The sequence below is a fragment of the Ochlerotatus camptorhynchus genome, unplaced genomic scaffold (assembly GCF_037179485.1).
Source record: "Ochlerotatus camptorhynchus isolate MF236.1 unplaced genomic scaffold, CSIRO-AGI_Acam_v1.1 ptg000033l, whole genome shotgun sequence".
In the NCBI taxonomy this organism is placed as follows: domain Eukaryota; kingdom Metazoa; phylum Arthropoda; class Insecta; order Diptera; family Culicidae; genus Ochlerotatus; species Ochlerotatus camptorhynchus.
In genome coordinates this window covers 1,457,345-1,484,052 of record NW_027040524.1, presented here as the reverse complement: position 1 = coordinate 1,484,052, position 26,708 = coordinate 1,457,345, and the positions used below count along the sequence as shown (strand labels likewise).

The following is a 26,708-nucleotide window of genomic DNA, read 5'->3' as shown; positions in this document are numbered from 1 at the left end:
TTTCCTGAAGAGCTTTACCTAGCGCAGGTTCTCGAACCATGCGTTTACTCAAACAGTCATGTCGCTTCAGGGCCATGCCTTTGCTCTCCGGTAGCCGGATTTCTTCATAACGCCACAGTAGGCCAGTCTCGTATCTCTTATTCTGGAGAATCGTGTTTGTCTGCAGCAACATCATCGCTCGTTCGTCGTCCTTCGACATCAGCGATTTCCCAGCAAGTTGAACCCCGAGGCTGTCCAGAGAGAAGTAATTGTTGACTGCAGAATGAAGCCCATCACACTGACAGATATGGTAACTGTAGGTCACGTCTTTTTTCGCCATCGTTTGCTCTGACACCGAGCACGGACCGTATACCAACCACCCTAGCCGTGTTAGTACCGCGGTCGGCTGATTATCACTCCCTTCTCTGGAATCGAACGGATACTCCAGCCTAGCGTTGTAGACACCCAACAAAATGCGTGGTTTGACTGCGACGTACGATTCGATTGGCAGGCCCGACATATGCTGGAAATGTTTCGCTAGATCCTTCACCGACATTGACTGTGGAGGAAGGTCTAGGTTTCGCACCGTGTGCACTTCCGAAAGCTGGAAACTTTGGCCGGGAGTCTGAGCACCTGCGATCTCGGCGGAGAATTTCACCGAGTCTTCTTCGTATCTTCTTTGTCCGCCAGTCCATGACATGCACAATGGAGATTTCTCACCGTTCAGATTCAATTCCTCCCACAAGCTGTGCTCCATTAACGTCGAGGTCGATCCTGCGTCGAGGAATGCGTACGTCGTGATCGATTTACCCTTGCCATGCACCGTGACACGAATGTACTTCAACAGAACTCCTCCCAGCGAACTATGATGCGTGTTACAAGATGCGATCTGTGCTGGAATGATTGACGTCTGTTTCTTGTGTTTACTGTCATCATGCAATAGCTGGTGATGTAGGAAGCTGCACCCGTTCCGATTGCATGGAACCTTCCTCTCACAAGTTTTAAAGTGCTTAGTTAGACATTTCCGACAGATCTTCTTCTCATTTACCAACGCCCATCGTGCATTCGGTGTCATCTTGAGAAAACTACTGCACTTGTCGAGGGAACTGCACTCATTTCTGCACGCTAGGCAAGCTTTGCGGTCCACCTGCTCCGGTGAGTGCGTAGAATGCACATGTATATACGCTTCTTCTTTCCGACCTTTCCTCTCCGGCTTGTTCTCCAACTTCTGTGATTTAGTCCACACAGCCGGTCTGATCACCTGACTGAACGCCTCCTTACGGTGAAATGCCCATTTCATTTTCAACGCTGACGGTAAATTATCTACAAGCTCCTGCAGCAAAGCGACATTGTATAACCGTTCATCCATTTCGCACACTTGTATAGTTGCACACAAATTCTGAACTGCCACGCCGAAGTCAACAATAGTTTCCAGTTTATCAGCCTTCGGAGGCGGCATCGTCCGAATTCTCCGAACCATTGTCTCAACGATAGACTCCGGGTTGCCGAACAGTATTTTCAGCCGATTGATTATGACTGGAACGTTATCGGGATGTAGGAGGAGGCTTTTAACAGCATTGAGTGCCTTATCGTGCAGGCTCCTTTCGAGACGATCGAGTAACTCATCGTTCCTAAAGGCACATCCTGACAGTTCGCTCGTACGCCGCGATGAAACGTGGCCAATCTTCTGGATCTCCACCGAACTTCGGCAGATCTTTTACCGTCTGTCTTCCTGTCAATGGTCTCTGTTTAGCAGTACAGGATCACTACATGGTTGTTGCTGATACTGTTGCCGCGGGGTTGACGTTACCATCGGTGGTTGTCCAATGTTTTGAGACATGCCCGCTATATTCTGGAAGTTCTGAGCGCCTAGGTACGGATAGCTCATTGCCGGATTAGCTGTCGTCATTACCGGCTGCTGTGACGGTATAGTGTAGACTGGGGCCGACGGTTGACTGGATACTGGTGCTGAATATCCGCCAAATGTTGGATGATGACTCGCTGTTGCTCTTGGAAAGTTTTCGCCAGGTCGAGGCTGCTCGATGTACCTGCCACCATGACCGTAACTTCCACCAAAATGCTCCAAAACGCGTGGCTGAAACGAAGTAGGATTCACCACAGGTTGCTGAAGACTAGATGGTGGAACTGGGCCGCAGCTGCTAGTGAGGCACGGTTGGGTTGAAGACACCACCGGTTTTCGCAGAGATTCGTCATACACCGGCAGAGGTGTTCCATTTATAGAATTTCCTACACCCTTCCCTACGTTGTCCGTTTTCTCCAGCCACTCGTTGATCTTGTCAAAACTCGTAATCGACTCTACCTCGGAATCAGTGACCTCCAACATCTCATACTCAAACGCCAGTCGCTCTTCTAGCTGCCTTATTTCTAACGCTTGTCTCGCTTCCAGGGCCTTCACTTGCAGTTCCCGTAATTTCGCTGAGCGTCTTGATAACTTCGAAGATGCCTTGTCACTACTGTCGGATGTTCTCTCATTATTGCCGGTCGAGCTTGCCAGCGGTTCTGTGTTGCACTGTTCATCCGCTATGAACCCTTTTGGAACAACCTTCTCCACAAATTTGACCTGATGCTGTAACTGCTTCGGAATCGCACCAAGCAATCTCGAAGGTACTTCAAGTCTCGTTGCAGCATCTCCCGACAGCGAACTCTGCTGCTGCAACTGCAACATCCCCTTCTGCAACTGATCGAACTGCTCCTGCATTCGCAGCTGCCACTCTTCTGGTTTCTGCCGCTGCTCAATATGCTTTTGTTGTTCGTCAGTCTGCTGTAGGCGTTTTTGTTGCTCTTGTTGCCACTGCTTCTGTTGCTGTTCAAAGCGCTCCAACTTCTCACTCAAAGCATGCCTCTGCTTATCCAATGATCTCCGTACGCATGCGTTACAGCTCCAATCATCATCCTGGATACTGTCGTCCACGTTCACGCAATCATAATGATACCAGACGTCGCACTCATCGCATTGCACCATCCGACTGGTATCGACTTCATGACACTTAGGGCAGATGCATAAATGACGTAGCATTTGAGGGGGGAGGTGGGGGTTTCAGAATTTGTGACCGGCCATGTATTGGATATAGCCAAATACGCTACGAGGGGGGGAGGAGGGGTCTAAAATTGATCAAAAATATGCTACGTCATTTATGGATGCTCCCTTACCGCAGCTCGCCCCCTCACCACCAGGAGCATTACTTTTTCTCTTGGGAGACTTCCCAGCACTCGCTACGCTACCGTTCGACATTCCGGAAATTAAACGGAAAATTTAATTTGTTCCCGTAAGCGACATCAAGAGGCGGTAAACAAATTTCTCTAAACTTAACGAACCTTATTAACAGTTGTTAAATTTTCCCTGTAGGTTAAATTTTCATCAGTTTTAAGCATAACTACTCCTACTGTTAGATGTGTTCTGTGACTTACGTTTAGTGTTTTCCTTTTAATTTCGCAACGTCCGGAAAGCTGTCTTGTACGGTAGTAGTTGTTTGGAGATCCTTGAACTAACGATTCTGCCGTGACCTTTGACCTCCAACTAATGGTTTTAAGTAATACGGCAGAATCTGTGCCATAGTGTAAGTTTCAGGTTAAATTTTGAACGAACTAATAAACAGCAATAAATATCTTTTTAAATTCATTTACCTTGATAAATCACTAAATCACTTATGCTAACCAGCTAACTAACTAATTAAATTCACAATTTAAGCTCCGACTAGCTTTTAGATTAGTTTTTAACTGCATAAGTATAAAGAAGTGTAAGCACGCGTAACTATGTTTACTTATGCTGGTGTTGTATATTCTTCGCTTTTTGACGGCTCTCCATTCCACCGAGTCGTACCAGTGGCGGTGTGTTCCGATGGGGTTCTGCTGACAGCGGAGGCGCGTTCGCATATTGCGTAACAATTATAATAGTGAGCTCATTTCGAAGGAAACTTCGCATCACTGAAACAGCGCCTTTTTCAATTATGACAGCGAACGGGTGAACTAATTCACAGCAAGCGTGCGCATTTTACATTTACGATGAACTACCAGCTGTCAACTTACCAAACAAGTAATTATTTATTGATACACGCTTCAAGATTGAAAGGCAGGAGTAAACTTGTGAAGATTATACATTCGACGAAAATCAGATATCGAGTGTACATTGGACTACCGGATAGGCGTGCAGCAAAATAAAGCACGAAGCGTGTCTGAAACAGGCACAGTGACGAAGAATTCCAAAATCCATTCGAAGCTGGTTCAACACCGAAGGAATGACAGTACCGGGATATAATTTGATAATATTAATTTTAGAAATGCAAAAAATGCATTCCAACGCACTTTTTTCCTTAGAAGCAAAGATCTTTTTGTATCAATACGAAAGAGGAAGTCGATGAAGAGAATCGATCAATGCAGATAGCACCCTTTGAAATGTTTATCTAGAATTAATCAAAAATGAGGAAAGCATCAAAAATTGAGGTTGTTTTTATTATTGTGGTATAGACCTTTTGTATGGGCCTAGATTGATTTTAAAATCCTATCTCCATTTTTCGATCAAAGAATCGAATAAATTTATTCGGTTTCTACCGCAACCGCGATGGATTTGCAATATTGACTCACGGAATCAAAAGCTCAAACCTTGAACTGTTGATTGCATGTATAAGTATTGCAAATCCATCGCTCAGATCGCGGTAGAAAGCGAATAAAGTAAATCGATTATTTGATCGACAAATGAAGATCGGACCTATTCTAAAATTAATCGAGTTTAACTTCCAGCTGATCAAGTTGTCATCTCGGTTTTCATTGTCAAAGAAAATGCGCCGGTAATTAATATGCGTGCGCAGGGTACGAACATAAAATGCACAGGGCACGAACATAAAATGCACAGGGCAGGAACAAAAAGCTTCACCCGTTTATTAATAGATTGCGCTCATGACAGTGTTGAAATTATTTTATTCGGGAAATGATTAAGTGAGCTCTCTATTATAATTATTTCTCTAAGCTACACTGTGGTGCATAATTTGCATTGTTCTGATGAATGCAAGCTTAAAATTCATGGTGGAAAATTTATACCATTCTGGTGCATGAAGAGACAAAGCCTGAAAATTGCACCACAAAGGTTCATGTTGAAACAAACTTCCCTGAACATTTTTGGTGCAATGGAGGAGCATACTTTATTGAAAATTTCTGGTGCAGAATTAGCATCGCTCTAATAAATGAAATGAACAGAAAATTTCTGGTGGAAAACTTGCACCGGTCTGGTAAATGAAGGCACAAGCTTTATTTAAAATTAAGCTATGTTGTAAATTTCTGGTGGAAAATCTGCACCGTTCTGGTGCATGGACGGGCAAGCTTTTTGGAAAATTGTTGGTCTTAAATTTGCATCATTCTGCTGAATAGAGAAACACATTTTAATAATAATTTCTGGTGTAAAATTTGCACCATTCTGATGATTGGAGGGAAGCTGCTTTACTGAAAATTTATGATGAAAAATCCGAAAATAGGGTCAAGCTTTATTTGGTGGAAAACCTGCAACATTCTGATAATAAAGGAAGCAATCTATATTGAAAATGTCTGGTGGAAAATGGAAAAAGGAAATTTTCTGGTGTAAAATTTTATGAGGGCAAGTTTGTATTCAAAATTTCTGGCGTAAGATTTGCAACAATCTGCTGCATGGATAGGCAAGCTGAATTGAATATTCCTGATGTAAAAATTTCACAGTTCTGGTGAATGGAGGGCCAAGCTTTATTGAACATTTCTGGTAGAAAAACTATAACGTTTTGGTGAATGCGCGGGCAAACTAAACTTGACTTCCGAGGAGAACCTCAAGGGTATTGAATTCTGAGGACAGCTCTAAAATAAAAGATTTCTGGGATTTTGATGAAAATTCTGCGAATAATTTCTAGTGAATCCTGCAGATAGTTCCAAGATAATTTCGAAAAGGATTCAGAGAGAATCAAATTTTGAATAAAATTCCAAAGGGATATTGAGAAAAATTTCAAGGGAATTCCGAGGATAATTTCAAGCTCATTCTGGGAAGAATTTCTGGAGAATGCAGAGGAAATTCTTCTGAATCTTTAGGGGAATTTCAGTTCCAAGGTGTTGTGAGAAAAAAAGTTCTAAAATATTTCAAGAAGAACCTGAAGGATATTCAATTCTTATGACAGTTCCAAAATATTTCTGGAGAGAAATAAAAGAAAATTCTGCGGATAATTTCTAGTGCATTTTGCAGATAGTTCCAAGATAATTTCAAAAAGAATACCGAGAAAATCAAATTTTGAATAAAATTCCAAAAGGATTTTAAGCAAAATTTCAAGTGAATTCCGAGGATTCCTAGCTCATTCAGTTTCAAGGTTTTCTGCGAAAAAATCATTAAGAGTTCTAAATATAATTTCGGTGGACTTCTGAGAAGAATTTCAAAAGAGCTCTTAGGAGAGTTCTAAAAAATCCGAGAAGAACCTCAAGGATATTGAATTCTGCGGACAGTTCCAAAGGATTTCTGGGAACTATTCCAAAAAAAATCTGCGTGTAATTTCTAGTGAATCCTGCAGATAGTTCCAAGATAATTCCGAAAAGAATACAGAAAAAAAAAATAATTTTGAGTGAAATTCCAAAGGGATTTTGAGGAAAATTTCCAGGGAGTACCGATAATTTCTTGTTCATTCCGGGAATAATTTTTTTGAGGAAATTCGTCTGAAACTCTAAGGGAATGTCAGTTCCAATGTGTTCTGAGTTAAAATCAAGAAGTGTTAAAAAAATAATTCCAGAGGACTTCTGAGAAGAATTTTAAAAGAGCTCATAGAGTTCGAAACATTTCGAAAAGAATCTCAAGGAATTCTGAGGATGGACTTTTTTGCAACTGTACAAAGTTTTAAGACAGCTTTTGGATTCCCTAATTGAAAAGTGGGTAGGTATTAGTTTGCCATTGAACCTTGGTCTATTGTTGTCTTACTAAAAAATCGTCTAAGAATCTTTTCTGAAAATTTCAAGTCATTTGTTACCGTGGTTAAAAGTTACAGCTGTTCATGTGCGTTGCAAGAAATTCGGGTTTGTCCTTTATATCATCTTTAAAAAATCATTTTCTGTCACCCCGACTGGCGGTACTTTGGGACGGTTCATCATCGACATCGTCGATGGGATTAAATTGCCAATTTCCATTGGCTGTCTGAAAGCAGTTTGCATTGAAGAGAATGAACCACCACCAGAGCAAAAAATAAATAAAATTAGTTAAATTAAACCGTAGGGAAACAGTGGTGGGTGCACAGCACCATCTCCCACGCACTTTGGAGTACTCCTCATCCCCAGATAAAAAGCAGCATAGAAAAAAATGCCCATCCTTAACAAGATTCCTGCGGACGCTAGTGGATAATATGCTCTTGATCAAGGCAACCGCCGAGTTTCGAAGTCAACAATTGTTTTTGTTCATTCAAATATGTCAAGCATAACTTTTCAAAAGGACGTAAGTCACAAAAAATAAACAAATCGATATTTTGCATCTAACAGTATATAAAATACATGCTGTTTCTACGAGTTAATGAAAAATAAGGTTTGAAATTATAATGCATTATGGAAAATATATTTAATGAATGCCCTATGTGACCTTCTTTCATTGTTTTTAAAATGGTGTTGATACACCCTTTTATTGTCAACATGACTTAACAGTTAAAATTTGATGATAACACAAAAACTGCAGATACACTCACAGTGAAGCGTCGTATGTGAAAAAACAAAGCAACCACTATCAATCAGCAAATGCGTCAAGTTTGTATGTTTGTTTTTGTATTTCCGGGAGCAACATGTCTATTATTTCAAAAGTATTCTAATAAAATTGCACTTTAATCTTGACTTTAATATTGAACTTCACATAACAATCTGACCAGCGCTTTCTTAATACAAACAACACAAAACGTATAACATCTGACAGCAGATAATGCGGTGACCCTCTCATCTCCGCTTTTAACATCGATTATTTCACAACTCTGGGTAGTTATGTACATAAACCAACCAACCGACAATTCCTTAATGCTTTCCGAGCTGCCGACGTATCTTCACTGCAAAACAAAAACCGGTGTATCTGATTTGACGTATGTGAAAACCCTTCTGTCAAATAGACGAATCATGCAGGGTGTACGTAACAATCAAGGTGTGATACCGACGAATCAATCAGGGTGTATGTGAGTAGTACTCAAGAAAAAGGTGTATAATTTTGTTTTATCAAAAGTATTGTCCGTGATTGCAAAACTCTACATTTTTCACAATTCTCTTAAATGCTATCCCTTTATCCAACTAATAGCACAAATAGATTTAAAAAAATAGCATTAACTTTTAAATAGCATTTAATAATTTCATATAGACATTGCTATCCAATGTTTCTATTTTCCTATCCAATGTTACATACGTCCTTTTGAAAAGTTATGCTTGATGTGTATTCATTATCATCTGTTCTGTTGTCATATCAATATTCATTATCATCTTGGTGGGGATGATTTTGAGTATCAAATGCGAAATGATTATTTTTGTTTTACACAAATAGACCGTTGTGGAACATGTTATGTTGCTTTCTTCACTCAGATAGATGGAGGATTATTGCCTATTGCAGAATACATGATAATATCAAGGTTTTATACCCCGTACAGACTATGGCTTATATCATGTAATGTAGGCTGTCTTGCAATGAACACTCATACATCTAGTTTTTACTTGAAATCCTATGTATGAGTGCTCATTGCAAGACAGCCTATATTACATGATATAAGCCATAGTCTGTACGGGTTATTAGCATAGAGGTAACTCTAAGACTAGTAGGTCCCGAAGAAACGTGCTCAACTTTTTGGCTCAGCTCTGGTACTATCTTCGGTCCCTAGCTAATCGATGCACCCCTTGAAATATAGGAAATCCACGAACCCCTCATTTTATCTGTCAAACTTTCATAGCGAATAAAAACAAACATAGTGTAGTACTAGAATTTTAACTAGAATGGGGTACGTTAATCGATTTTCTTGGGACCAATAGGCTAGTCAAGTAGTGAGCCAATTTAAAATCGTTAGTTTCCACCGGTTGCTATTAGGCTCTGCAATCGATACGATAGATATTTTGTGTTAGAAATTCAAGCCTTGATGAATATCAACAAACGCGTATTCGTTGATGGACAATGGACTCATTTTTTGTTCATTTCACTCGTACGTTGACAGCGAAGATTTTCAAAACAACCAGAATTCATCTATACTGGGTAGAAGCGTGCATGTGAGGGTAAATGAGAAAAGCATACACAGCACCAAGATTTTTCCAGCTTAAAGGTTGATCTTATCAAGCGACCATTTTGAGAGTTTTTATCATCTTTACAAGACATTCTAGGACTCCCACGCGGTTTGTCCCTTTGAATGGTCTCGTTTCCAATTTATTACAATATAACACCAAAGCACTAGTCGAGTTTTATTCCATTGCATTGTATTCCACTAGACACTGACACTGTATATATATAGACTGGGCAATGCGTGACAAATTAATTAAAAAATGCTTATCAAAAATGGGCGATGCTCGTTTGGCTGCATAAGACAACCATTGCTCAGTCTATAGATTTATTGTCTTTCTCTTCCCCGCGCTGTTTCCCCCCCCACAAACTAACGATTCTGTTAAACCTCCTAACTGGACAAATCTTGCGATGACATAAACTTTACATACCTCGTCCCAGACAAAACCCGTAAACATTTGTGAGCATTTTCGTTGACATAAAATATTATCTCCTCAAAAGCATATCAACGACGAGTGACTGAGCGAGCTACATGTACGTCGTCATCGTTACTGCATTCCACTATTGTTGCCTCTACCTCTCATTGCGTTCGCCTTACTCTCCCCACATGTGGCTCACGAGTTGCTTTGCTGTAAGCACCGACCGCTTTAAAATTATGCCAGTAGTGATATTATGACTAACTGTCATGCCCTCCGTGTGCGTTTGCCGTCGTTGTCGTTCTACAACGATGATGACGACGGGGTCGATGAGAGATGTGTCCGTGTCGGTGAATCCGGTGTTACCCGCGAAATGTGAAACGCATGTATATCCACATAGGTATATCTGCTAAACTGAATGATACAGCAACATCATCATTTCGTTTTTAGTGGAACATTGTGAAGTTTGCTTGTTTTATGGCGATGACGATTGTGTTTTCGTCATTTACACCCCGTGGCGATGATAACAAGTTCGTAATACGTGCTGAATTTGCCCGAAATATTGGTCTTTGAGGAGCACCGGAACGCAAGCGGCGCCGTGGCTTAGTTGGTTAAAGCGCCTGTCTAGTAAACAGGAGATCGTGAGTTCGAATCTCGCCGGAGCCTATGTGTTGTGATGGAACTTTTTACAGAGAACACTGTTATATCGACCTGAGTCCAGGAGAAGTTCAGCCACACATCATTCTTCACATTCTCTAGTATCTGTCCATTATTATCGAAAAATAGAAATGCTCCGTGAAAACTGAGATTACCTGTCTATTTTTTTTTAGGCTATCCTCCATTCCTGAACAAATTTTCAAAATAAATCGTTGGTGAATTCTTTTTAGCAGTAATTTGTTAATTGAATTATTGTTACAAAACGATAGCTACAGTAGTCTCAGCTAAGTTATTACTTATACAATATGTTTGACGAGTTCAAACATGCCGAAGAAAATTTTTAGACCTACTTCATGGAAATTTGTTGCGAAAAGTTCAGGATAGTCTGAAATTTTTTGAATTTTTTTCTGCTATCGGACAGTCGCAGAGAAGTCAGTCAGCATCTAAAAAATACGATGTGAACACTGACAACGCGTGGCTGAGTACCGTCGTCAGGCTTGCCAAAAGCTGCATCAAGAGTCATCAATAATCTGAGCTCCAGCATATTTTGATGATGAAATATTTTGCCACTCCAGGGTGCTGACCAACCACATGTCTTTTCAAATTGAAGTTGTGTTTTGTTTTAATTTTTTTTTCTCACAAGATTTACACTTTATTTCACCATCTGCTGAATATCCTAACTTGCTGAAGAACAGAGCCGTACCAAAATTTGATTGGCGTTTCTGCGACATCTTGCAACCAACTGAAGGTTATGAATTAATCGATTCAGACTCCACCTGATTTAAACAACGCTAGACCAACAATTGAAATAGGCGGAACAACAAAATGTAAACAATGGCTTTAAACATAAATTCTTCTAAAATCAAAGCACATCCAAACAATCTAACGCCATCATCTGATAGAGTAAACATCCTTTATCAAATGGAAATTGTAGTTTAAGTGGTAGTGTCTTGATTCTCAAGAAGTTTGTGCCATGTCTTACGGTTGGTTGTTCTGCCTATTTCAATTGTTGGTCCAGAAAGATTTCCAAACTACCGTGTGTGCAGTGAGGGTAGCGAATTTAATGAATGGACATGTTAAAAGGCAACAGGAGAATACGAAGACAGCACCAAGGGATACTCCATAAACGGAGTAATTAGTGCTTTAACTAGTTTTTCCCTCGTACATTCTAGGTCTAGGTTCCATCATAATAATGAATGGAAGAACCGTGCATAAATCAAAGGCCGTGCGTGCTCTCTACGAATGCATAAAGAAGCTCTATATTTACAGTTTCAACGAGTGCATCCCGAAGTTCAAAATTTTGTTTGGTGAGCAGAGCCGATGTAAATCATGCCTCACTCAAGAACGAACCCCGCATCACCCATCATGATGCGTGTTTGTGGAAGTCCAGCTTGAGCATCAATCTGAGCTCGAGCTCTTTTGCGCTCTTTGGATTTGACACCATTGCTCTTTATATGTGAGGGATGGCCTAGCTCACGATGAATGAGCATCTCTATACGGCATAATCTGAGTTCGAGGAGTTTAGGGCAAAAGCCTGACCGTCGTTACCTCAAGTCGATATAACAGAGAACTGTAAAAAGTTGTTTTTTATTCCATATAGGCTCCGGCGAGATTCGAACTCACGATCTCCTGTTTACTAGACAGGCGCTTTAACCAACTAAGCCACGGCGCCGTTGAGGTGCAGTGCTCCTCGCAGGGGTTACAAAGGAGTACCTCGATTGCAGACACGTTCTACTCTTTCCTTCCCATGATGGTATGGTAAGGGCTGTTCAAGTTGTAAAACGGACACACACTTTCAGTTCCAACTTTTTTATTTGACTACTTAGCTTAATGCAAGTTTTAAGCTCTACTTATACGCAACATAGAAAAAGTAATAAAAAATATATTTAAAGCAGCATGTACGAAATTTTAAATCACATGTACTCTTAAATACAATATTTATACTCATGTCAATATAACTTGAACACCAGGATACATTTTGCAATTTTTTCAAGTGTGATATTTTTTATTTCAGCTCTTCTAAAAGATGATACACACCAACTTAAATAAATATTAGTTTCGTATAACAAAGTGCTTGTACGATTCGGCATTATTTTTAGGTGTCATTTTTCGTTAACCGTTTACAACTTTGCGAAATTGACAATGATATCTAAAAAATTCGGATTCTTCCTAATAACGTACACACTTCGAAAAAATCATGTAAATTTAGGTGCTCTGAGACTGACATATACGAGCATCAATTTTGACATAAAATTGAGTCATAATAAACGTGAAATTCAGCTCAATCAAACGTTCTTTTCGTCGAGTAACGAACTTTTCAGTCTCGGACACTTAATTTTACATGACATGTTTGTTTACGTCTCGTCCTTTCTGTCAAAGATGGATTTCGTCACGTATAAAATTAGATATTTCTAGGTGTGTAAGTTTAAACTTATCATTGACAGTTACTAGAATATTCTCGATTGAAACATATAAAATTAACTTCGTTCTAACTATTAACTATTTCAACTCACTTTTCATCACATTTTGTTCTAATGAAATGATTTGACAAATATAAGGGATAAGATTTTTTTTACCTAAAGTCGTATCCAGTGTACAAATCACAGATACTATAACAAAGAAGACACGAAGAGAAAATAATAACTCGATAAGACTTCCAAGGTATTCATTGCCGAAATAGCTCAGTTGGGAGAGCGTTAGACTGAAGATCTAAATGTCCCCGGTTCAATCCCGGGTTTCGGCAGACTTTTATTTTAAGAATATTTAAATTTTAAGAGTATTCATTAATATGATGGGTCGATCATCTGTTAATAAATCGTTGCGAGATTTGTTGTTAAATCGTTGCAGATTCTACTCTACGGTCGTGTGTAAATGATGGAAATCATCAGCAACGCGCGTAACCCTCCGTATACTTTTATGCAGCCCGCGGGCCACTTGTTGCATTTGAAGAAACCGGTTATATTCATTGAACAAATTGCTGTAACGGTCAACATCCAACGGATTTACTCGCTGCATTTGTGTTCGTGAGATTTTGCTTCGAGAACTCACATTGAAAATAAAAATTTAGTTTTACAACTAAATCGTTCGTATTGATCCCTAAATTTTATCGGACATTTCGATGATCTTCATGCAGGATTCACTTAAAAGCTACGTGAATTTTCAAGTACATGTAACTGGATGTTGTTGATCGGTGTACTGAGATCATCAAATATCGATACAAAGGGAAATGGCTATAACGTTGGCCTATGGATCTAAGATTGGGCCTATCGTTAAAAATCTGCTATTTATCAATTTCATCTAGATGAACGCGTCATTGCGACGGTACTAATGGATATTTTTGGTTTTGTTGATTCAGATTGTGAGGTGCTCAAACAATTCGATTCCACATTCTGCAATTTAATTTTGCATTTAATAAATAAGTATTAAATTATTAATATTGAACTCACACTTATATAAGTTCAAGTAGACAATCTGGGGATCTGTAACAGTCCAAATACTTATTTTTGTCGCCATATTGAATGCTATTTCATAAAATCTACGTGAATCTCTTTTCGTAAAATCATTTTCACCAGTATTACACTTTCACTCGACCAGTCAATCCATATTATGTGCAGTAAGTAATTCTAACTAAATTACTATCTTTGAGATGTTAACTGAATTTTCAGGTGAAATTTACGATTCTCGTTGGTTCAATGTAGATAAGAAGTTTATTTTTTATTTTTATAGATTCGCTAACACTCCGATTACGATGAGTAAAGAACTTAAAGCCGTCTACGAAACGAATGTGTAACGGCAAGTTTGCAATGGCAAAACTTAGCCATTTCTTAATGAATTTCAAAAAAATGTAGTATCTTTAGAATTCCTAGGGCTGTCGATGATTTGTAAAAATATTGAAAATAGAGTCGTCTAATTTTTTAAAAAGCGAACAGAGTTGTTACACGTTTTTTTGAAAGGTGTCTTTATAGGGTTTTGCAAGTGGCTCAAGAGCTGTAATTTAGATTATTGTTCATAATATTACCAGCCAGAAAACAATCATGGTTCCTATATATGGATCCTGGAGACAACGGAACGGTCCTCGAAAAATCCGGAGCATCCGTATTAGTGCTCAATCCATGAACCTGATCCTAGAGCTCCGTGGTTTTTTTGAAACCATTAGGAACTGTGATATTAGAATGAATTTGGGATCGTGACATAAACATGTACCTAGAAAGCCATGAGACCGTCCTCCACAAGATCTAGAACATCTTTAAAAATGGTAAATCCTCGAAACTGATCCTAGAGTTCTACGGTTTTTTCGTAAGCATGTGGAATTGTGATGTAAGAATGAATTTGGGGTCATGACATTAACATGGACCCAAATGGCCATGGGGCCATCTTCTGGTAAGTCCAGAACATCTTTAAAAGAGGTCAACCAATGAAACTGATCCTAGAGCTCCGCAGTTATTTTTTTCAAAAACCATTAGGAACTGTGATATAAGAATGAATTAGGGGTCGTGACATAAAAATGTACCTAGATAACCATGGGACCGTCGCCCGGAAGATCAACAACATCCGTAAAATGCTCACTCCATAAAATTGAGAGGTGGAAGCAGTACTATGACGAGCACCTCAACGGTGATGCAGCAGAAAACGAAGGTGGCACGGCAACAGACCTTGAAGCACGCGCAGAAGATGACAGGCTACTGGCCCCTGATCTTGAATAATTTGAGGAGAAGATCGGTTGGCTGAAGAACAACAAAGCAACTGGTGTAGATCAACTACCAAGTGAGCTATTAAAATACGGTGGTGAAGCACTGGCTAGAGCGCTGCCATGAGTAATTGCCAAGATTTGGAAGGAGGAGATATTACCGGAGGAGTGGATGGAAGGTGTCGTATGCCCAATCTACAAAAAGGGCGACAAGTTGGATTGCTGCAACTACCGCGCGATCACACTGCTGAGCGCCGCCTACAAGGTACTCTCGCAAATTCTATGCCGCCGTCTGTCACCATATGCAAGAGAGTTCGTGGGGCAATACCAGGCGGGATTCATGGGTGCCCGCGCTACCACGGACCAAATTTTCGCGATTCGGCAGGTTCTGTAGAAATTTCGCGAATACAACGTGCCCACACATCACATGTTCATCGATTTCATGGCACGGAACTTTGAGACGATGGCGAACACGTACATCAGACTGAAGGCTGAAGCTAGGCAGATTGGACTTGCCATCAACGCATCAAAGACAAAATCTAGGGAAGACAATGTTAGCCTCCCACCCCCAGTTCAGATTGACGGTGACGAAATCGAGGTGATCGTTGAGTTAGTGTATTTGGGCTTACTGGTGACCACCGAAAATGATACCAGCAGAGAAATTCAAAGACGCATTATGGCATGGAATCGTGCCTACTTTAGACTCCGGAGGAAGCCGCACGAAGTTGACTATCTACAAGACGCCGATAAGACCTCTACGGCCACGAGACTTTTTTTGGGGATGTCCTTAAACTTATGATCGGTAGTGTATAGGGTAACCAACTGATTTTGGACCCCTAGAGGAAGTGAGATCACGTTTATGTCAAAATAATATTATTTGTTTATTATTATTATGCAATTTACATGCGGTTGTGTTCGAAAGCTACTCATCTTGGATGTAAAATGTCACTAGATGTTTTATTTATTGATATATACTCGAAAAAATAATTCTTTTCACATCATGATATTCACATATTTTGGACCCTTCCACTTGATTTTGGACAGTGTCCATAATATATTTTGGACACACTGAATGGGAACGAATATATTTTGGACATGCTGAAGTTCTTTCAACCTATGAGCCTAAAATTAATTACGATGGTCACTTCTTCCTATCTCGCATTTGTTAGGTCCGTCTAGGTGGGAAAATTTTCAAAGAAGGTGCCGTAAAACGGGGTGAAATTGATCAGCGGGGTGAATTTGATCGCTGAGTATACCCAATATTGTACTTATGCATAATATTTTTACAATGTATACAAAGATACATTCGTACGCTTAGTAACGAAAAACATGTTACACATGAAAAAATATCACGAGAAATTTCAGCGATCAATTTTGCCCCGCTGATCAATTACACCCCGTTTTACGGTATGCATAAAAGATAACCCCCCGTTTCTCGCGCTGTTGTACTTTGTACAACACATATGAGTTTTCCATTGCCATTTTGTTGCTGCCAATCGATCTGAAACCAACTTGTATTCCTCAAAAAACTAGTTTTGAACTAAAAAAGCTAAACTTTGATTACAATCAACCCCCAAAATGAGGATAATAGAGAAAATGTAAATGGAAACCGCGTAAACGGTGTCGATACTACGTGGGATTGACTTAATTGGATACAACATGGAATATCTCGAGATCCTGACCAGATAGAAAGTTACTGTCTTCGGCAAAATTGTTCAGGAGGTCAAAGCCTATTTCTTAGTGGACAATAGTTCAGAATTATCTCACTTCGTGGTGCTAGTATACATGTGAAATTCTCGTGTATAAAATATCTCTAGATCCTGACTAGATAGAAAGTAAATGCCTTCAGCAAAGTTGTTCAGGAAGTCAAGCTCTTTTCGTTGGTGGAGTAGTTCAGAAATTTCACACTACGAGGCGCTAGTATATACGTGTAATTCTCGCTCGAGTTCTTGACCAGCTAGAAAGTTACTGTATTGGGCAAACTTGTTCAGAGGGTCAAGACTTTTCGACTGGTAGACAGTAGTTCAGAATTTTCTCACCACGTGGCGTTTGTATACATATAAACTTCTCGCATATGATATATCTCGAGATCCTGACCAAATAGAAAGTTACTGTCTTTGAAAAAGTTGTTCAGGAGGTCAAAGCCTATTGCTTGGTGTAGAATAGTTCAGAATTTTCTTAATGTAGTTCTAGTATACACGTTAAATTCTCTCATATAAAATATCTAGAGAGCATGACAAGATAGAATCTTACTGTCTTGTGCAAAGTTGTTCAGGGGATCAAGGCCTTTTGGCTAGTGGACGGTAGTTCAGAATATTTCACTTCATGGTACTAGTATATACGTGCAATTCTCTCATATGATATATCTCAAGACCTGCTAAAAATGTACTGTAATCGGCAAAGTTGTCCAGGAGATCAAACCCTATCGTTGGTGGAAAGTACATAATTTTCTCACTAGGTGACGTTGAAAGACACGTGAAATCCTTGCATATAAAATATCTCTGAATGACCCGCATACTAGTGCCACGTAAAAGGAAAATTCTGAATTACTGTACACCAACGAAAAGATCCTAACATCCTGAACAACTTTGCCCAAGACAGTAACTTTCTGTCTGGTCAGGATCTAGAGATATTTTATATGCGAGAATTGCTCATGTAAACTAGCGTTGCAAAGTAAGAAAACTCTGAACTTAAGTCCACCAGCAAAAAGGCGTTGACTTCCTGAACAACTTTGCCGAAGACAGTAACTTTTTATATGATCAGGATTTCGAGATATTTTATATGAGAATTTCACGTATATACTAGCACCATATAGTGAAAAAATTCTGAACTATAGGCTTTGAACTCCTGAACAACTTTTTCGAAGACAGTAACTTTGGGGGTTAACTGTAATAAATTTTTAGCTTGTTTAGTTAAAAGCAAGTTTTTTGAGGAATACTAGTTGATTTCAGACCGATTGGTAGCTCGGCTGCAAAATGGAAATGGAAAACTCACACTGTTGTACAAAGTACAACGCGTGAGTACTCGTGTTACAAAAGTTGGCGCGAGTAACGGAGGAAATATAATATAACATAAGGAAACAACTGATCATACCATAAAAAAATCATTCAGAAGTAAATCTTAATACGGAGACCTGACTCTATGCTTGCAGTCCATATTATTTTTGTATGGGCTGTTCATAAACTACGTAGACGGTTTTTGAGAGATTTCAACCCCCCCCCCTTCCGTAGAAGACAGTCTCAAACACAAAATTTAAAAAATTGTATGGACCGTAGACATCTGCCAAGCGCTCCCACCCCCCTAAAGCGTCTACGTAGTTTATGAACAGCCCCTTAGTTAAATGCCTTTGGGAGATAGGAAAACTAGGAAAACTCAGAGTGGACCATTCTACGTGTTTTGCCGTTTTTCCCATTTTGAATCGCCTGATAAACAAGAAATATATTTAAAAACAATGAATTCATATAATTTTGATTGATTTACTTACCAATTTAATCAGAAATCTGATATAATAGCACGATCGACCAACCGGAATTTTTTTTGTCGCTCTTTTGATGATTCTCATTTGATAAGTGTCCAAAATAAGTTGGTAACATTTTTTTACGATCTTTTTTGGACACTTTTTATTTAATATTTTTTAAGTAAAATCTTAAGGTGAAATCTTTATAAACACGTGAAATACATCTTCCAAAGTCAGATAAACTGATTTGATAAAAAAAAATCATTGAATTGTATATTTTAGACCAAATTTAAAACAAGTACACTAACGCCGATTCCTCTAGACAAACGTCGAAACATGAAACTTTTTCGATAACATTTTCTAAAACTGCATAAATTGAGCAATTGTAAGCAATTTGAGGTGAACTAATGATCTTGAGACATAGCAAGTAATTGAAAGAATGTAATTACAACATCAACCCAGATGAATTTGAAGAAACTAGACAGTAAGCGAGGAAAATATATGAAAAGGGTCCAAAATATGTAGGGGTCCAATTCAAGTTGGTTACCCTATATGCAGACGAAATGAAGCTCTTTATGGTAGGATGGACTTTCATAGCTTAAAATGTAAATAGAGGTACCGTCTGATAATTTCAGTGATTGGTACACAAATGTTTCCCTACCTGATATAGTGGTGTTAGTATGCGATGGCGAGCTATCAGCTACGCCAAACCGACGATAAAATGCGTTGTTTACAAAAGCTGATGTGTCCTTTCCAAAAAGTAATCAATATTTGTAGAACGCGGGATCGTTATCATTCAGGCAAGGAGCCTCAATTTTAGATTTTCGATTTACCCCCAGTACCTTCCCGTAAGACGTAGTCTACGTCAAAACGCAGTCAGTACGAGAAAGCATTCTTAAATATGATTAACGTAGATAATGATATTAAAATTAAAATATTGTTGGGGACTCTTTTCACGTCACTACTTGTTAAACTCGTATTAAACTTGGCAGATCGATGTACCTCGCGCAATGGTTGAAAAAAAGGAGAACCTTCTATTCAGTTTGACCCAGTAGCTTCCCTCTTGACCTCAGCCCATGTCCACCTTCCTTCCACTTTTTCACCATCCCCTTGTCCATATCCTTCTCCTGCTTCCAACGCACACCTTCATCCATTTTCCTTCCCGTTACGTGGTCTGTGTGATATGTTGTTGGTGTGACTGGGTTACATTATTTAATTTGACCATTGATGTGGGAGCGGGTTTTCATTATATACTATATAATATAAAAAAAAAAAAACAAAACATTATTGTATACATGAAACCGATAATAAACTTCCATGAGCATAATCGAGTTCGTAACGATTACACGTATACCCTATTCCTCGCTCTCGATATTTCCTGATATCTCGCTCGAAATAGATAAGAAGGGTATAGGAACCAAAACTGTAACAACGTATCGCCTCCCATGCAAGAACTAATCTTTGTCGTGAAAATTCCAGACGCATACATATTTTTTGATATTTATCCTGACTTCGAATAACCTGAAAAACGAATGTATTTGTAGAACAAACATTGTTCAGCTCAAAAAGCTCTATCTTTTACGTGGATTAGTTTTTGAACCTACTTTTTTTAACTCTATTTGTTCCAAATTCAAAATAAATTAAATTTTATGTTAACCTAGGTGTTCCAGTTACCACAGTGACTTACCAGCTTTAATTGTTATGATATATAGCTAAGTGTTTTTACATTGTTCCTGTCTTGGCAATTCAGTATTTTAAACAGGTTTTTTAAACCTGCATGTCAGTATTACAATTGAAATCTTAAAACGTTAAACTAAAACTAAATCTTATCTAAGTATAAAGGGAATTAATCGTTGCAATTGAGGATTGCAACGATTTTTGCCTGAAATTATTGATTATTTTGTTGGACATTTGTTCTAAAGTCTCAACATTCGAAATTCTATGTACCTCGGTAGTACTGTACCAGGAAGGCAACTTCAAAATCATTTTCAGAACTTTGTTCTGAGTCCTTTGAAGTTGTTTTTTTCTGGTAGTGCAACAACTAGACCATATTGGCACAGCGTAAAGCATGGCCGGTCTAAAAACTTGTTTAAATCTTAGAAGTTTATTCGTCAGGCAAAGTTTGGATTTCCTGTTTATAAGAGGATACAAACATTTAATATATTTGTTACATTTAGCTTGAATGCCCTCAATGTGATCTTTAAAAGTTATTTTTTGGTCAAGTATTAATCCAAGATATTTCACTTGGTTTGACCAGGAAATTGGAACTCCGTTCATAGTGACTATGTGACTACTACTAGGTTTTAAAAACGAAGCTCTAGGCTTGTGTGGAAATATTATAAGTCGAGTTTTGGAAGCGTTGGGAGAAATCTTTCATTTTTGTAAATAAGAAGAGAAAATATCTAAACTTTTCTGTAGTCTGCTGCAAATAACACGAAGACTTCTTTCTTTAGCGGAAATGCCTGTGTCATCAGCGAACAAAGATTTGTGGCAACCCTGAGGCAATATAACCCTGAGGAACTCCTGCTCTAACAGGTAATTTATTAGATTTGGAATTTTGATAATTTACCTGCAGAGTTCTGTCCGTTGAATAATTTTGAGCTAATTTCATAATGTAAAGTGGAAAATTAAACTTTTTCAATTTAGCAATCAAACCTTCATGCCAAACACTGTCGAATGCTTTTTCTATGTCTAGAAGAGCAACTCCAGTTGAGTGGCCTTCAGATTTGTTTGAACGAATTAAATTGTTAACTCTTAAGAGTTGATGAGTAGTTGAATGCCCATGGCGAAATCCAAACTGCTCATCTGCAAAAATTGAGTTCGTATTGATGTGAAGCATCATTCTATTCAAAATTATCTTTTCAAAAAGTTTACTTATTGAAGAAAGCAAACTTATTGGGCGGTAGCTAGAAGCTTCAGCTGGATTTTTATCCGGCTTCAAAATTGGAGTAACTTTTGCATTTTTCCATTTATCAGGAGAGGAAAGTATGCCAAATGGAAACATCTGTTAAATAATTTTACCAAGAAAGACAAGGTACTCTCAGGGAGTTTTTTGATGAGGATATAGAAAATTCCATCATCACCTGGAGCTTTCATTTTATGAAACTTAGTTATAGACCTTACTTCGTTCAAATCAGTCCCCCAGGAATCATCAAAAATATTTTCCCGAGAGAAAATATTCAGAAAATCCCGAGCAACCTGATTCTCAATAGGACTAGTAAAACCCAAGCTGAAATTATGGGAGCTCTCGAATTGCTTAGCAAGTTTCTGAGCTTTTTACAAATTTGTGATCAAAATTTTACCACCTTCTTTAAGCGCTGGAATTGGCTTTTGAGGTTTTTTCAAAATTTTTGTGAGTTTCCAAAAAGGTTTGGAACTCGGGTCTAATTTAGAAACATTATTTTCAAAAGTTTTGTTCCTCAGGGCAGAGAATCGCTTTTTAATTTGTTTTTGCAAATCCCGCCAAATACCTTTCATGGCAGGATCGCGTGATATTTGATATTGTCTCCTACGGACATTTTTAAGACGGATCAAGAGCTGAAGATCGTCGTCTATTATAATTAAATCGAACTTAACCTCGCATTTTGGTACTGAGGCAGCTCTTGCTTCAACTATAGAAGTAGTCAGAGATTCAAGAGCATAATTAATTTTATATTTGGTTTGCAAAGGAATGTTTGGATCGAAGTTATATTCCATAAATGTTCGATATTGCTCCCAATCAGCTCTATGGTAATTTAAAGTAGGGCTGTTGGGATTACAAATTATTTCTTGGGATATTTCAAAAGTTACTGGAAGGTGATCAGAACCAAAGTCAGCATGGGTAACCAATTGGCTGCAAAGTTGACATGAATCAGTTAAGACTGTTTGGATATTGAATACTGTTTGGATATTGAATAGTGTAATAACCTGCAGAACAATCTTCAAACAGAATACTACCATTGGATTTGCTTTGAGCATTATTCCATGAGCGGTGTTTTGCATTAAAATCACCAATAATGAAGAATTTAGACCTATGACGGGTAAGTTTCTGGAGGTCACCCTTGAGAAAATTGAATGACCTATAAACGTAAGTTGTCCAAATTTTGTTTCAACAGAAACTCCCAAAGTTTCACAAACTTTGGTTTCAAATGAAGAAAGAATTTTATGTTTGATTCGTCTATGAACAATGATGGCAACGCCACCACAGGGTCCATCAAGACGATCATTTCTATAAATTAAATAATTTGAGTCCTTCTTAACCTTATGGCCAGGTTTAAGGAACGTTTCAGTAATAACGGCAATATGCACGTTATGAACTCTCAAAACGTTAAATAGCTCGTCTTCATTATCTTTAAGAGATCGGGCATTCCAATTTAAAATATTTAAAGCTTTAAAATCCATTACTGAATTTTAAAGTCATGACAATATTATAAGCAAATTTTACTCCAGTTTGAATAGCATCAAACATGGAGTTAGATTTAAGTATATCAGAAAATGTCAATTAATGATTTCTGTAAAAATTCCATTTAAGGGGCAGTAATGCTTCCTAAGTCAAAATTGTCAAAATTTCCGTTAGAATTACGTTGGTTAGTATTTTGATTTCTACCCACTGCAATAGCAGCATAGGCAGCTCCATTAACTCGCTGAACATTGTTAGCAGCAAGGGGAGTAGGTACAGATGAAAAATTTGAAGCAGGGGTGATATTTGTACCTACGGGTACGAATGTAGAATTTGTTCCTCGCTGACCGTTGTTAACAGTTGAGGAATTTGTACCTGGTCGGAAACGTGGAGCGTTTCCTACCTGTCGGTTAGAACGAGATTGTAGGATCGCTTTGCGAGTCTTACATTCCCAAAAATTGGATTTGTGGTTTTCACCACAATTTGAACATTTAAATTTCTTAGGATCTTCCTTCACAGGACAGTCGTCCTTTGCGTGAGAGGAATCACCACAATTCATGCATTTAGGTGGCATGTAGCAATTTTTAGTTCCGTGACCCCATCCCTGGCACTTACGGCACTGGGTGAGGTTTTGGAAATTTCCTCCAGTCTTCCTGAAGTGTTCCCACTTCACTCGGACATGAAGCATAAGGCTAGCTTTTTCTAAGACCTTAAGGTGGTTTAGTTCACTAGACTTGAAGTGAACTAAATAAAAATCATTAGAAATCCCGTTGCGCGAATCGCCAGGACGGGATTTAATTTTCATTTTGATTACTTGGAGAGGCACAACTCCAAGTAATTTTGTCAGTTCATCTTTGATCTGATCCAGGGATTCACCACTGGGCAGTCCTTTCAGGACAACCTTGAACACACGTTCAGTTTTGGTGTCGTAAGTAAAAAATGTGTGCTTCTTCTCAGTAAGATACTTGAGAAGACATTTAAATCCGTCCAAGGTTTCAGCCAATACATGGCATTCACCCCGACGTCCAATTTGTAGTGAAAACTTAACTTTCACGAAATTCAAAAGTTCCATGCGAAGAGCATGGAAATCGGAAGTGGTAATCACAATAGGGGGAATCTTTTCCTTCTTGGCATTAAGCCGGGAAAGTTTACTAGAATGTTTCTTGGATGATGGATCATTCTCATCATCCGTGAGCAAATCAAATTGATTACTCCAATTAATTTCATCAGAAGGGGGATCAAGAGATTGCCCCTTTCTTTTGCGTTTAGGCGCCATGGCGGCAGTAAATTTTTATCCAAATCGACTTCCAAGCAGATTACTATAAGAATCTAAATGATCGAAGAGGAATTTTCCAAATCGATATCCAAGACGGATTACCTCGGGTAGGGTCCGAACAAGGATCGAAGAGGAATAAGAGTCAAACAAAGTAGAAAATTAACAGGTATATTGAGCACTGAAAAGTGCTGTTTAAATTTAGGTTTAAGTTTTAGGTAGTAGTAACACTTCCTTCAGCAAAAAGCAAATAGATCCGCACGGCAAGAGAGCACGATGCGGACTGATTTGAACATACTTTAATTTAATTGATGTTTCAAGCTTGGGTTTTCACGACGTTTTATAATGTATTTATATTTATTACTCGTTGCCAGTGCCTCTAAAATATAATAAGCATCGAATATTGAAATTATCATCATAATTTTTCAAATGACCAGTACCGAAATTCCGGTATTTTTTCATGCCAGTAACGGTATTTCGGTACCAGAAAATCACCCGCTCTTACCGGTTACTGGTAATACCGTCATACCACATCGCTTTGAATAATAATTTACACTTTTTTCAACTTACTTGATACATCCACTCCTCTCGACATTCTTTGTCAAAACGACAAAAAGCAATTCATTACAAGATTCTTGTGAACAGAACGACGGAAGAAAAGAGAAAATCACTTAAAAACAAATAAAAATAGAACAGAAATAAACACACGCAATCGCCGCACAGTGGGGATTTTAGGAACAAAAAAAGATTAAAATTCACTGCCGCTGAAATTCCAAACATGTAATATAAGAAATATATGTTTTAGTAATGGAAAAAAACCCATAAAATCAATTCTACTAGCGCACGCTACAGTGCGTATGTATTTTGGTGCTCTTTTTATTTAAATCTCCCGTATTTTTTTTATTTAAACGTGTTTAACAATCTTTTCAGTCAGTAAACTTCAGTATAAGTTACTAGTTATTATTTTATCGAAGTTTGTTGATTCACGGTATAAACACACTATAGCCAGCTTAGTAGGGTTAGCGTTACATGAAAGCTGTAGTTTAGCTTGCGCTGAACTACTGCAGTGTTGTACGAAAGTTCACGAAAGCTACCGATTGTACCGAACTTATACGAAGTGGCCGTTTCTTCTCGATATTGTCGATTGTAATAATGTAATATATCTCGCCCATGATTTAGGATTAGTTATCAAATAGTACTTTGGCACGGTTGGTCACCGAATAAATAATTAGAAGTAGTTAGTTTAATAAATGTAGTATAAACCGTTCAATAAAGTGTTTGCTTAAATGTAATAAGTGTATTAAACGAATAAAGTGGCTGTAAAGTTGTACGACAGACTATGTGTGATTGTGTGCGATAAGAAGAACACAACTTGCGCATCTGCTAAAGGGAGAGCTCAATTCTATCACCTGAAAGGTGTACTGCACGTCGGATTTTGTGTAAGAACGTTATTCCCGGGGGCCACAACATTGGTGCCGTGACCAGGATAGCGTTTCTTTGGAACTTACCGACGCCAAGAAGCCATTGGAACATCGGACAATTGGATTGGCGGCGCCATTCATGATCGCTTCAAAGGTACGAGGCGCCATTACGATCATTGAGCACACGCGATTTCACTGGGCGCTGCCATCACGAATTTCGTACACATGGATAACTGGGCACAGCCATAACGTTTTTTTGGAAATGCAATCAAGGATAGATTGAATAATTATACAAGGCTTATTACAGAGGACCTGTCCAACTACTTACCTTCCGCTTTCATCTCTACCTGGTCATTTCTTGGTTCTCGCATTTTAACTACTTCGACGGAGGATTCGGTGAAAGCATTGTTTTTTCTAAATTTCTTTCATCCAATTGGACCACAGGTGGACTCGGTAGATCGCCTTGAGGACCAACTTGGTGGACACTAAGCGCTATCGACCATACGTGGAAGGAACTGGACTGACTGGGTTACGCAAAACTCAAATATACACACTTAAAAAAATTCATGTAAATTTAGGTGCTCTGAGACTGACATATACGAGCGTCATTTTTGACATAAAATTGAGTCGTAATAGACGCAAAACTCAGCTCAATCAAACGTACTTTTTGTCGAGTACCGAACTTTTCAGTCTCGGAGCACTTAATTTTACATGACATGTTTGTTTACGTCTCATCCTTTATGTCAAAGATGGATTCCATCACGTGTAAAATTAGGTATTTCTAAGTGTGTAAGCACCAGACAAGAGAGGCAAGCAGATACCACGATAATTAAATACAAGGCCTGATTGACAGGCTCACCAGGTGAGTCACTGTCCAAACATCTTATTATCTGTTGGATGGTGCTTTTCTTGTTGTAGTTTTACAGAATAGTGTATTCACTACCGGGTCCGTGCTGCATGACGTCATCACAGACTGGATCATATCGTACCTTTACGACACGGTGGACGATTCTAGGGTCGAGGAAAGCCTCTACATACCCTTCCCTACTTACGATAGCTGTCGCTGCTCCAGGGACATACATTGCATACAAGGCCTATTTGACAGGCTCACCAGGTGAGTTCCTGCCCATAAATCCATTTTATTCTCTGGAAGGTGCTTTGCTGGTTGTTCTTTACAGTTTCTGCCTGTTAGCAGAGTGTCATTTCAT

At 38.7% G+C, this 26,708-nt stretch overlaps 3 non-coding genes across 3 annotated transcripts; 2 read left to right on the top strand and 1 right to left on the bottom strand.

The window, feature by feature from the left end:
* Positions 1–10,219: 10,219 nt before the first annotated feature.
* On the top strand, positions 10,220–10,293 carry TRNAT-AGU (transfer RNA threonine (anticodon AGU)). Its single transcript has one exon. It is a non-coding gene; the product is annotated as a tRNA-Thr (tRNA).
* A 1,589-nt stretch (positions 10,294–11,882) lies between these two features.
* On the bottom strand, positions 11,883–11,956 carry TRNAT-AGU (transfer RNA threonine (anticodon AGU)). Its single transcript has one exon. It is a non-coding gene; the product is annotated as a tRNA-Thr (tRNA).
* A 998-nt stretch (positions 11,957–12,954) lies between these two features.
* Positions 12,955–13,027, top strand: TRNAF-GAA (transfer RNA phenylalanine (anticodon GAA)). Its single transcript has one exon. It is a non-coding gene; the product is annotated as a tRNA-Phe (tRNA).
* Positions 13,028–26,708: the final 13,681 nt, after the last annotated feature.